General features: G+C 43.6%; 1 non-coding gene across 1 annotated transcript; it reads left to right on the forward strand.

Moving 5' to 3' along the window:
* Nucleotides 1–2,117: 2,117 nt before the first annotated feature.
* Nucleotides 2,118–2,224, forward strand: LOC112208734 (U6 spliceosomal RNA). The gene has a single exon (XR_002943311.1). It is a non-coding gene; the product is annotated as a U6 spliceosomal RNA (small nuclear RNA).
* The last annotated feature ends 8,869 nt before the right edge of the window (nt 2,225–11,093 follow it).

Consider the following 11,093-nt stretch of genomic DNA (forward strand, 5'->3'; position numbering starts at 1 on the left):
ATGAAACCTGGGCCCCAGGCCAGGTCTCACACCTATAATCCCAGCACTTTGAGAGGCCAAGGGAGGAGGATTGCTTGAGGCCAGGAGTTCAAGACCAGCCTGGGCAACATAGTAAGAGCCTCCCCACATCTCTACCAAAAAAAAATGTTTAATTAGCGGAGTGTGGTGGTGTGTACCTATAGTCCTAACTACCCAGGAGGGTGAGGCAGGAGGATCCCCTGAGCCCAGGAGCTCGAGGCTGCAGTGAACTAAGGAAGTGCCATGGCACTATAGCCTGGGTGACAGAGTGAGACCCTGACTCAAAAAAAAAAAAAAAAAAAAAAGTGCCCCAAAGCAGCAGCCAAGTCAATCCCTCATTGTGAAGTTAAGACTCTTTCTGTCAAATTTCAATACCATTTAAATTAAGATTCCTTGCAATGCCAATTTTTTTTTTTAATGCTTTGTGAGCTAGGCGTGCTGGCCCACATCTGTAATCCCAGCACTTTGGGAGGCCAATGTGGGAGGACTGCTTGAAGCCAGGAGTTCAACACCAGCCTGGGCAACATAGCAAGACCCCATCTCTACCAAAAAATACAAAAACTAGCTAGGTGTGGTGGTTTGCACCTGTAGTCCTAACTACTCCAGAGGCTGAGATGGGAGGATTGCTTGCACCCAGGAGGTTGAGGCTGAAGGGAACCAAGACTACACTACTGCATTCCAGCCTGGACAACAGATAGGGACCCTGTTTCTAAATAAATACATTAAATTAAATTAAATGCTTCGTAACTACCTGTTAACTCCTAGAACAGAAACTGCTGTCTGGACTAAGAATGAATCTGCATTCACATCACACTCTGGTGTCAATATCAGAAGAAACTGACAACTAGCATCCCCTCTTTCTCCACCAGTGATATTTACGTGGCACTTTAGGTCAGAGGTTGCAAACTGGAAGCGACTGGTGGGATCAGGCCTGGGGTATGTGCTGCCTGGCTGACACAGCCTTTATAAATTTGAGCCAACAGTTAAAACTAACATGAAGGAGGCTTGCAGCAGTGTGGGGTGGGGAGGGACTCGTGCATGGGTGCGCAGCCACCACACCCCACCCCCATCCCTTGCACTAGCAAGGTCCCCCGAAAAAAAAAAAAAAACCTAAACATGAAAACAGTGACCTAATATGAAAATGCAGACATCTCTGATTGGCAAGAGTGTGGAGAAGATGTGAGGAGTGGTTGGCTGGCCCCTTTAGGATGGCATGTAGTCTCAAATTAACCTCAGAACCCTATTGGCAGACCACTTACACCTGGCAGGCCACACACAGGTAAATGTCTGACCTCTCCCCAGAGCCCTCATGGTAAGGTGTTGCAGGAAAGCTGGCTCGTAGGTCTTCCTGCCAAATCTCTCTTCTCTTCCCAGCAACCCCTAAGGAAGAGAATTTTAAGGTAGACCATAAACCCTTCAACAATATTTTTTAACCCCAAATGACTGGTTCTAAGAATTCAAGAGTCTATAGAAGTCAGTTCTTTGAAAGGGATCAGAGCCTCCACATTAAAGAGGCGTCTGTTTAATTTAGCGATTCAGTGACATCAGTGTGTTGCCAAATTGTCTTCCAATGTGGCCACTCCCCTCTAATGAGAACCTTTATTTGTGTCTAAATTGAATCAAACTTGTCTCTTGACCCAGATGAATTACAGGCCACAGCACCTAGAGAATCCAGGAAAGAGATTTTCAGTGTATATCTGTAGTCTTACAGGACCTACAGATATTTAGGATGGTGCTGGAATCCTGGAGATGGAAAGTGTTCCACTAAAAAGAAGAGCCCAGGTGCGGTGGCTCACACCTGTAATCCCAGCACTTTGGGAGGCTGAGGCAGGTGGATCACCTGAGGTCAGGAGTTTGAGACCAGCCTGACCAATATGGTAAAACCATCTCTACTAAAAATACAAAAATTAGCCTGGCACTGTGGCGTGCGACTGTAGTCCCAGCTACTAGGGAGGCTGAGACAGGAGAATTGCTTGAACCCAGGAGGCGGAGGTTGCAGTGAGCCAAGACGGCGCCACTGCACTCCAGCCTGGGTGACAGAGCAAGACTCTATCTCAAAAATAAATAAATAAATAAATAAATAATAAAAAGAAGAAAGAGTGCTTGCTTCAGCAGCACATATACTAAAATTGGAATGATACAGAGAAGACTAGCATGGCCCCTGCACAACCATGACATGCAAATTTGTGAAGTGTTCCATTAAAAATTAAAAAAAAAAAAAGAAGAAGAAAGATCCTATTGAAGTGACGGCCTTTGCTAAGAAAAGGGGGGAAAAAGAAGAAAGAAAGTTCTATACCCTGCAAATCAATGAGCATAACATTTTGCAGACACTATTCTAGAATGGGATTTTAAGGAGGAGAGAGTACTTCTGTGTCCCGAGAAGAAAAATGACTCATCACCATGACCCAGCTTGGGTTAACCAAGAACAAATCATCTCAGCACAGCCCTCACTTCCTTATCCATGGCTTATTAGTCTAGGAAATCTAAGGAAGGAAATAGGCAAGATAGACAAAGATAAATGGTACAGGAAAAGGCCACTTAAATAAATCCACTTATAAAGGAAGCCAAAATTCCATATTAAAATGGTGAAGAAAGGTATTTATTAGGACTTTACTCTGGAAGATAAAACTTAAAATAATGTTAAGAAATTTTTCTTGTATTTTAAAAATACAAGAAATATTTATTTATCTGACAAGTATTTATTGGCCATCTATTATGTGACAGCCTCTGGCAAGTGAAAATATGACAGTGAACAAAGGAGACAAAGCATCTGCTCTAGTGGAGCTTATAGTCCAAGGGAAGACAGACAAATGGTTAAATACATAAAAAAGCAACATAGGCCGGCATGGTGGCTCACACCTGTAATCCCAACACTTTGGGATCACCTGAGATCAGGAGTTTGAGACCAACCTGGCCAACATGGCAAAACCCCGTCTCTACTAAAAATACAAAAATTAGCCAGGCGTGGTGGCAGGCACCTGTAATCCCAGCTACTCAGGAGGCCGAATTGGGAGAATCACTTGAACTCCATAGGCGGAGGTTGCAGTAAGCCAAGATCGCGCCACTGTACTGCAGCCTGGGTGACAGGAGAGAAACCCTGTCTCAAAAAATAAAAAAAAAATAGGCCAGGTGCAGTGGCTCACACCTGTAATCCTAGCACTTTGGGAAGCTGAGGCGGGCGGATCACCTGAGGTTGGGAGTTCAAAACCAGCCTGGCCAACATGGAGAAACCTCATCTTTACTAAAAATACAAAATCAGCTGGGCATGGTGGCGCATGTCTGTAATCCCAGCTATTCGGCAGGCTGAGGCAGGAGAATCACTGGAACCCAGGAGGCGGAGGTTGCGATGAGCCGAGAGCACACCACTGTGCTCCAGCCTGGGCAACAAGAGCGAAAGTCCGCCTCAAAAAATAATAAATAAATAAATAAACAATAAAATAAAACCTATTATAAAAAGGCTGCTATAAAAGCACTTTTATAAACCTAAACTCTTCCCTGTGGCCTCCCAGGCCCCACCTCATCTGACTTGTGCCCACATCTCACACCTCCTCTCACCGCCCCTCCTCCTCGCTCGCCCTCTGGCACCACATGGGCTGTCAGCTGGCTCTGTCCTCAGGGCTTCTGCTGTCTGCATCGCTATCTCCTCCAGGGCACGGCTGCCTGACTCCTTCTCATCATCCACATCTCAGCCCAAATGTCACATCCATAGCAAGGCCTTCTCCAACTCCCATCTGGAACAGTTTGTCCTCCAGCCCTCTGTATATAGTTTGGCTGTATCCCCACCCAAATCTCATCTTGAATTGTGTCATGGGAGGGACCTGGTGGGAAGTGATTGGATCATGGGGGTAGTTTCCTCCATCCTGTTCTCGTGATAATGAATGAGTTCTCACAAGATCTGATAGTTCATAAGTGTCTGGCATTTCCCCTGCTTGCACTCACTCTGTCCTGCCACCCTGTGAAGAAGGTGCCTGCTTCTCCTTTGCCTTCCAGCATGATTGTAAGTCTCCTGAGGCCTCCCCAGCAATGCAGAACTGTCAGTCAATTCAACTTCTTTCCTTTAATTACCCAGGTTCAGGTATTTCTTCATAACAGTGTGAGAATGGATTAATATTCCTCTCTATCTCATTACCCTGTTTTGTTTTCTTCATAGCAATTATCTTTATCACTAGCTAGTCTATTTTGCTTTTTAATTTTTATTTTTTATTTTTAAAAAATAGAGATGGGGTCTTACTACCTTGCCCAGACTGGTCTTGAACTCCTGGGCTCAAGTGATCCACCCACCTTGGCCTCCCAACGTGCTGGGATTATAGGCATGAGCCACCATGTCCAGCCTTTATAATAGGTTTTATAATAAGTTTTTACAGTTATTATAAAAGTGATGGGAAGCACTGAAGGGACTGAATTCAAAGAATGACACAGTCAGTATATTTGCTTCAGTGATCACTGGGGCTGCTGTGTGGACATGAAATGGCCATGAAGGCAAGAGCAGGAGCAGGGATACAGGTCAGGAGGCTGTCCCAGGGGCCCTAGTGAGAGACGTGGCTGCCTGGGCTTGGGGTCCGATGGTAGTGGGGAGATGGACTGGAGTTGATTTAGGTTATATTTGGAAATTAGCTCCAACAAAACTTGCAATTCCATCCGATGTGGGGGCAGGGGGGGCAGAGGCAGAGACATCAAGAATAACTCAAAATTTTGACTTGAGCAAGCAGCTGACTGAAGCTGCCATTTACAGAGTGAGGTAGGGGAGACTTAAGAAACAGTTTTGCAATCAAGAAGCCTGTTTTCAGGCACCCAAGTCTGACAGGCTATTAAACACTCAAGTGGAGATGTGAAGTAGACAGTAGGATAGACGTCTGAAGCTCAGGGGACAGGCCAAGACTGCAGATATAAATTTAAGAGTCGACTGCATGTAGATGATATTTAAAGCCAAGGGACTGAATGAGATCAAGGGACTGAAATCACTTAGAATAGGGGAGATGTGGAGGAAAAGAGGACCAGGACACAGCTCTGGGGCGTCCCAACATTTAGAGATTGAGACTTGGAGGGGAAGCCAGGCAAGAGGACACCAGCCAGCTGATTCTTAAAATAACAATAATCACAAAAATGAATCAATCAACTGTTGAGGAATTTTTTGCATATGTTTTTCTGGTAAAATTATATGATCATATAATAAAAAGTTGGTCGATTCAGATTTGACTTTCACAGCACAATCATAAACAGTGTAATTTTGGCAAAAATAGCTGAGGTCTTTGTTAATTTTCCCAGGTGTCTCTCTTACCTCTTTGATATTCAAATCATTCTCATTTGAAGTATCTTTTTGGTCCTTATCCTCATAGATTTTTCTCTCATCTAATGCTGCTGTTTCCTCATATGTCAATGGCTTAGCAAATGATTAGGGCAGTTCCCCAAAATTGCTTTCCTAATCTTTTTAAAACCTTATTTTGCAAGACTGACAGTTTCACTTTGCCATCAATTTTTATGTAATTTATGTTGGCATTGTGCTGTTGTAACCTGACAACTATAGAGAAAATAATGGACAAAGACTGTGACACAATGGGCAGCGGTGGAAGCTTGGTTTTGAAAGGAATGGATATGTAGTCAGTTTATGAGTGATTAATTTTGTGTCATAATGATGTTAGCTGTCTATAGTGGAGATAACTAGCTGTCCACCAAATCCATTCTCCCCTTCCTTAAGCAATAAAATCAACAGCATTTCCCTACCTACCATTTGGCTAGGTGTGGCTTTGTGACAAAGTGAACAGCAGTGACATGCCACTTTCATGCCTGTCTGACAAAAATTGCCCACATGTGCTCCTTTGTGTGTTTTCCTCTTCTTTGACTGGATGCAGATGACAGTGAGGGCCCTGGAGAATGACAGATTTACAAGATGGAGACAACCTAGATCCCTGAGTGACTGCATGGAGGATAGCACCCCCACCAACTTGAGTACCCTGATTTCTTGTTACCTGTGCTAGAAATAACATTCCATCATGTAGAGTCATTAAACATTTGAGTCTATTTGTTACGGTGGCTCGGTCTATCCTAAAGGACACACTGCTCTACTTAACTTCAGGAACGGGATAATGAATACTCAATAATGAGGATCCCCTTATATATTTCAGCAAGATATTTATTACTTCATGTAGACTACACTATTACTTTGTGTAGACAAGGCTGAGAAACAAGGATGTTTGCTGACCTAGGTCAGAGAAGTAGTACTGACTGAAAAACCAAACCAAAGGTTAATGAATCACTGTCCAACCATATATATTCCTTTGGGCTTTATTATCAGTTCTGTCCTTTTCAACATTTGTAGTAGTGACTTGGATGAAAATAAAGAATGCTCACTTCCCAAGCTTGCAAAATCCACCCTGGATTGGACAATCATGATTCACAAATATCTTGGCGTTTTATTTGCATTGTGTTGTTGTATCCTAACAACTATGGAGAGAATAATGAATAAAAACTTTGACCCAATGGGCAGGGGGCAGAAGCTTGGCTTTAAAAGGGAAAGGTGATTGCGCCACTGCACTCCAGCCTGGGCGACAGAGCAAGACTCCGTCTCAAAAAAAAGGGAAAGGTGGTGCACTAAACTGAAGATGGTAAAAATCACTGGAGTAAACTGTAAGGTCCTGAGCTTAGTTTGAAATAAATTAGAACAAGATAGAGAAGACATGGCTTAAAGCAGCACATTTTTTAAAAGTTAGACATTTTAGAACGCATTTCTACAAGCATTGTGCCTATAATAAAAAGGTGATAATCTCGTGTTTTTCTGCTTGTGGGGGGGGGACTTCCCTCTTGATATTTTGTTGTCAAATGCTACACAATACATGAAATGTGCTCAGAGGAGAGTGCTCAGAACTGAGAAGCCTCAGGAAGATGGATTTGGGGTGTGTGTGTGTGTGTGTGTGTGTATGTCTGTGTGTTTTAATAGAGACAGGGTCTTACTCTGTTACTCAGGCTGGAGTCCAGTGATGTGATCACAATTCACTGTAAACTCTAATTCTTGGACTCAAGCGATCCTCCTGCCTCGGCCTCCTGAGTAGGTAGGACTATGGGAATGCGCCACCAATTTTTTTTGTAGTGACAAGGGTCTTCCTATGTTGCCTAGACTGGTCTTGAACTCTTGGCTTCAAATGATCCACCTGTTTCAGCCTCCCAAAGCATTGGGCTTACAGACGTGAGCCACTGCACCTGGACAAATTTTTTAAAACATTCTATTGGGTAAATCTGTTCAATTGTTAATTGGGCTGCCTCAATAAGCAGTGAATGCCCCATCTCTGGAAGTGTTTGAATAAATTTGCATATAAAATTACTGTTATTCAGTCATTTTAATCTACAAGAATGGCAATTTCATATGGTTCAACCTAATATTTGGTGGAAAAGGTAGAGGATGAGTCAAGCAATTGATATTTTAAGAGCAAGTGACAGACGCACATCTCAAACTGACTTCACCAAAGGGAAGGAGAGGTATTTATTAGTGGAGTGGAAAGCATATTGGCTCGTGTAACTGAAAAGCTCAAGTAAATTTAGCTTCGGGTATGGTTACATCCAGCAGTCTCTCTCTGTCTCTGCCCTGTCCTCCTCTGTGTTGGCTCCCTTCCCAGACACACCTGCCCCTTGTGCTAAGCAGCTGGGCACTAGCGGCTCCAGGCTTATGTTAAAGCAGCTTAACAACCCCAGCTAAGAGTCTCTCCTCACCAATAATTCCTGGGACTAACTCTTATTGAACTGAATTGGCTCATACACTCCTCTCTGAATCAATAACTAAGCCCTCAGTTATTGACTCAGGGGCAGGGAGTAAAATTACTAATTGGCTTCGCCTCAATTACAAGTTGCCCTGGAGTCCAGAGGAGAGTGGGGTGAGAAAAGAGGATGTTCAGCCACATGGGCTGAAAGTAAAGAAAGCGTGGCTTTCCAATGGAAAACTGAGGTGCTACAGGTTGACCTGAAAATGAAATGGTGTGTTGGTTCTGAATCTATTTGAAAAATAAATAAGTAATAGAAAGATGAAGTGAACCAACCAAGTGAATCACCGGGTGAAAATATGTTCTAAGCAGAGAGAGCAGCTGGTGCTCATGGGGGAATGAGCTAGGTAGGTTTGAGGAACAGAAACAAGGTCAGTGTTCCATTATCTGTTGCTGCAAAACAAAACATCAAAACTTAATGGCTAAAAGTAATAACTGTTTTCTCTCTTCAATTCTGTAAAATGACTAGACTCAGCTAGAAAGTTCTGCTCCGTGTGATGTTAGCTGGCTGCCGTCACGTGGAAGGTTGACTAGGCTGGAACATCCAAGATGGCTTAGTCACATGGCCAGCAGTCAATGCTGCTGGCTGGGGGCTCATCTGGGGTTATGTATGGCCCAGGGCTCCTCAGTTCTCCTCCATGTGTCTTCTCTGTGAAGCTTTTCGTTTCTTACAGCATGGTAGCTAGATTCCAAGAAAGATAGCAAAAGCTGCTAATCTTTTTTGTTTGTTTGTTTGTTTTGAGACAATGTCTTGCTCTGTCGCCCAGGCTGGATTGCAGTGGCATGCTGTCGGCTCACTGCAAGCTCTGCCTCCCGGGTTCACGCCATTCTCCTGCCTCAGTCTCCTGAGTAGCTGGACTATGGGCGCCCACCACCAAGCCCAGCTAATTTTTTGTATTTTTAGTAGAGACAGGGTTTCACCGTGTTAGCCAGGATGGTCTCGATCTCCTGACCTCGTGATCTGCCCGCCTCAGCCTCCCAAAGTGCTGGGATTACAGGCGTGAGCTACCGCGCCTGGCAGAAGCTGCTAATCTTAAAGCTTCAGCTCAGAAGTCCTGAAACATTAATTTAATCACACACAATCATGGAGCCAGCATATTCAAAGGCCATTACATTAGCATATAGGAAGGAAAGAAACTGGTGGCCACCATCTTGGCTCCAGCCTTGGGGAGTAGGAGGCTGGGCCATAGTGAAGGGCAGAGTGGTATGCAATGGAATTGGAAAGGTAGGAAGGGGCTGGATCAGGGGTATGGAAACTATAATCCAGAGGCCAAACCCAGCCCACTGCCTGTTTTTGTAAATAAAGTTTTATTGGAACGTAGCCACATTCATTTGTTTACTATATTGTCTATGGTAGAATCTAATAGCAGAATCGAGCAGTTGCAACAGAGACCATATGGCTCACAAAGCCTGAAATATGTTCTATCTGGTCCTTTACAGAAAAATCTACTGATGCCTGGGCTAAGTCATGGAGTGCCTTATAAGAATTGTTGAGGAGTTTGAATTTTATTCTAAGTGTGATGGGAAGCCACCAGAGGGTTTTAAACCAGTGAGCCACAATATCCCACCTACATATTTAAAAGATCCTCTCTGGGAATGGATTACTGGAGGATAAACATGAAAGCCGGGAAACCAGTTAGCAGACTATGACAATAATCCAGATGAGAGATGATAGAGTCAAAAACACAAGTGTGTGAATTTTGCACATGTATTCAGGAGAAGCAGCCTGCAGGACTTACTGAGCCATTGGATATGGGGATGAGAAAAAGAGAGGAAGCAAGGATGACTTACATTTTTGGCTTGAGCAACTGGGTAAAGGGTGGTATTATTAACTAAGAAGATGACGATCAGGGGAGGAGCTTATTGGGAGAAAAAGCACCAAGAGTTCCTTTTTTTTTTGAAGACCGAGTCTCACTTTGTCATCCAGGCTGGCGTGCAGTGGTGCGATCTTGGCTCATTGAAGCCTCTGTCTCCCGGGTTCAAGCAATTCTCATGCCACAGCCTCCCGAGTAGCTGGGATTACAGGTATGTGCCACCACACTCAGTTAATTTTTGTATTTTTAGTAGAGACCAGGTTTCACCATGTTGGCCAGACTGGTCTCAAACTCCTGGCCTCAAGTGATCCCCCTACCTCTGCCTGCCAAAGTGCTGTGGTTACAGGTGTGAGCTACCACACCCAGCCAAGAGTTCTTTTTCGAACATACTAACTTTGAGGTTTTTGTCAGATATCCAAGAGACCTGACAAAAACCTCAAAGTTAATATGTTCAAAAGCAGCTGAACACTTGAGACTGGAGATCAAGGCATAAGTTTGAGAATCATTAGTATACAGTATTGAAAGCCAGACGCCTGGAAGGAATATTTCCAGAGAAAAAAATGGAGATAGCCTAAGACCTGGGAAAATTAGAAGCCAACAGCAGCAGAAAGTCAGCAAAAGAGAAGCAGTAGGAGTGGAGAGGAGAGAACCAGGAGACTGTGGTTTCATGAAAGTCCTGGAAAAAACATTTCAAGCTGGAGGGAGTGGTCCACTGTGTCTAATGCTACTGGGTAGTGGAAGAACGGGTGGACAGAGAAGTGACCACAGAACTCTGTGACACAGGCCTTTCTGAAACCTTGACCAGAGCGATTTCAGAGGACAGGACCACACCCTGATTGACAGAGTTTAAGAAAACCATGAAATGTGGACAAATGGAGACAGCAAATATAGAGAGACCTATTCTGAGAAGTTTTGCTATAAAATGAACAGGTCAGAATCACAGATGTTCACTGCAGGCTCATGAGCTTTAAAGTCTCTTTCACTACTAAAGAGCATTGACTCCATGGAGCACCTACTATGTACCAGCTCATTGCTTGTCAAGGATCCCAAAGAGGAATTTCTTTCTAATGGCTTATTGGGAAATTGGATGAAACACAACAGAAATACATACCTATAGCTTCCAAAAAAAAAAAAAAGAGAAGAAAATTTCAGCCCTTGAGAGGCAAGTGAAGATTTTCAAACAGGTTTCTCCACATTGTAGGGAGACCTGCAAACCCATAAAACCAGCAGTTTCGTTTCTGCTGGGTATGCACTCAAGCTCTTCCTTCCACACTTTCTCAAGGAAGCTTGTTCAAGCAAACTTCTGAAATTTGCTACCAAATATAAATGTGCAACCCAATGAATAAGCAGATTTTTGTAATCAGAACAAAATGCATCTTGTAGAAGGATACAAAGTATTATTTTTGCTTTAACATTTTGTTATTTGTTTCTGGAAAACATTTAGTTTCTCCTGATAAACTTCCAGGACAAAAGCGCACACTCATACACACAGAATAAGTACAGACTGTAAGAA

This window comes from Pan troglodytes, chromosome 2 (genome assembly GCF_028858775.2).
Source record: "Pan troglodytes isolate AG18354 chromosome 2, NHGRI_mPanTro3-v2.0_pri, whole genome shotgun sequence".
NCBI lineage: Eukaryota > Metazoa > Chordata > Mammalia > Primates > Hominidae > Pan > Pan troglodytes.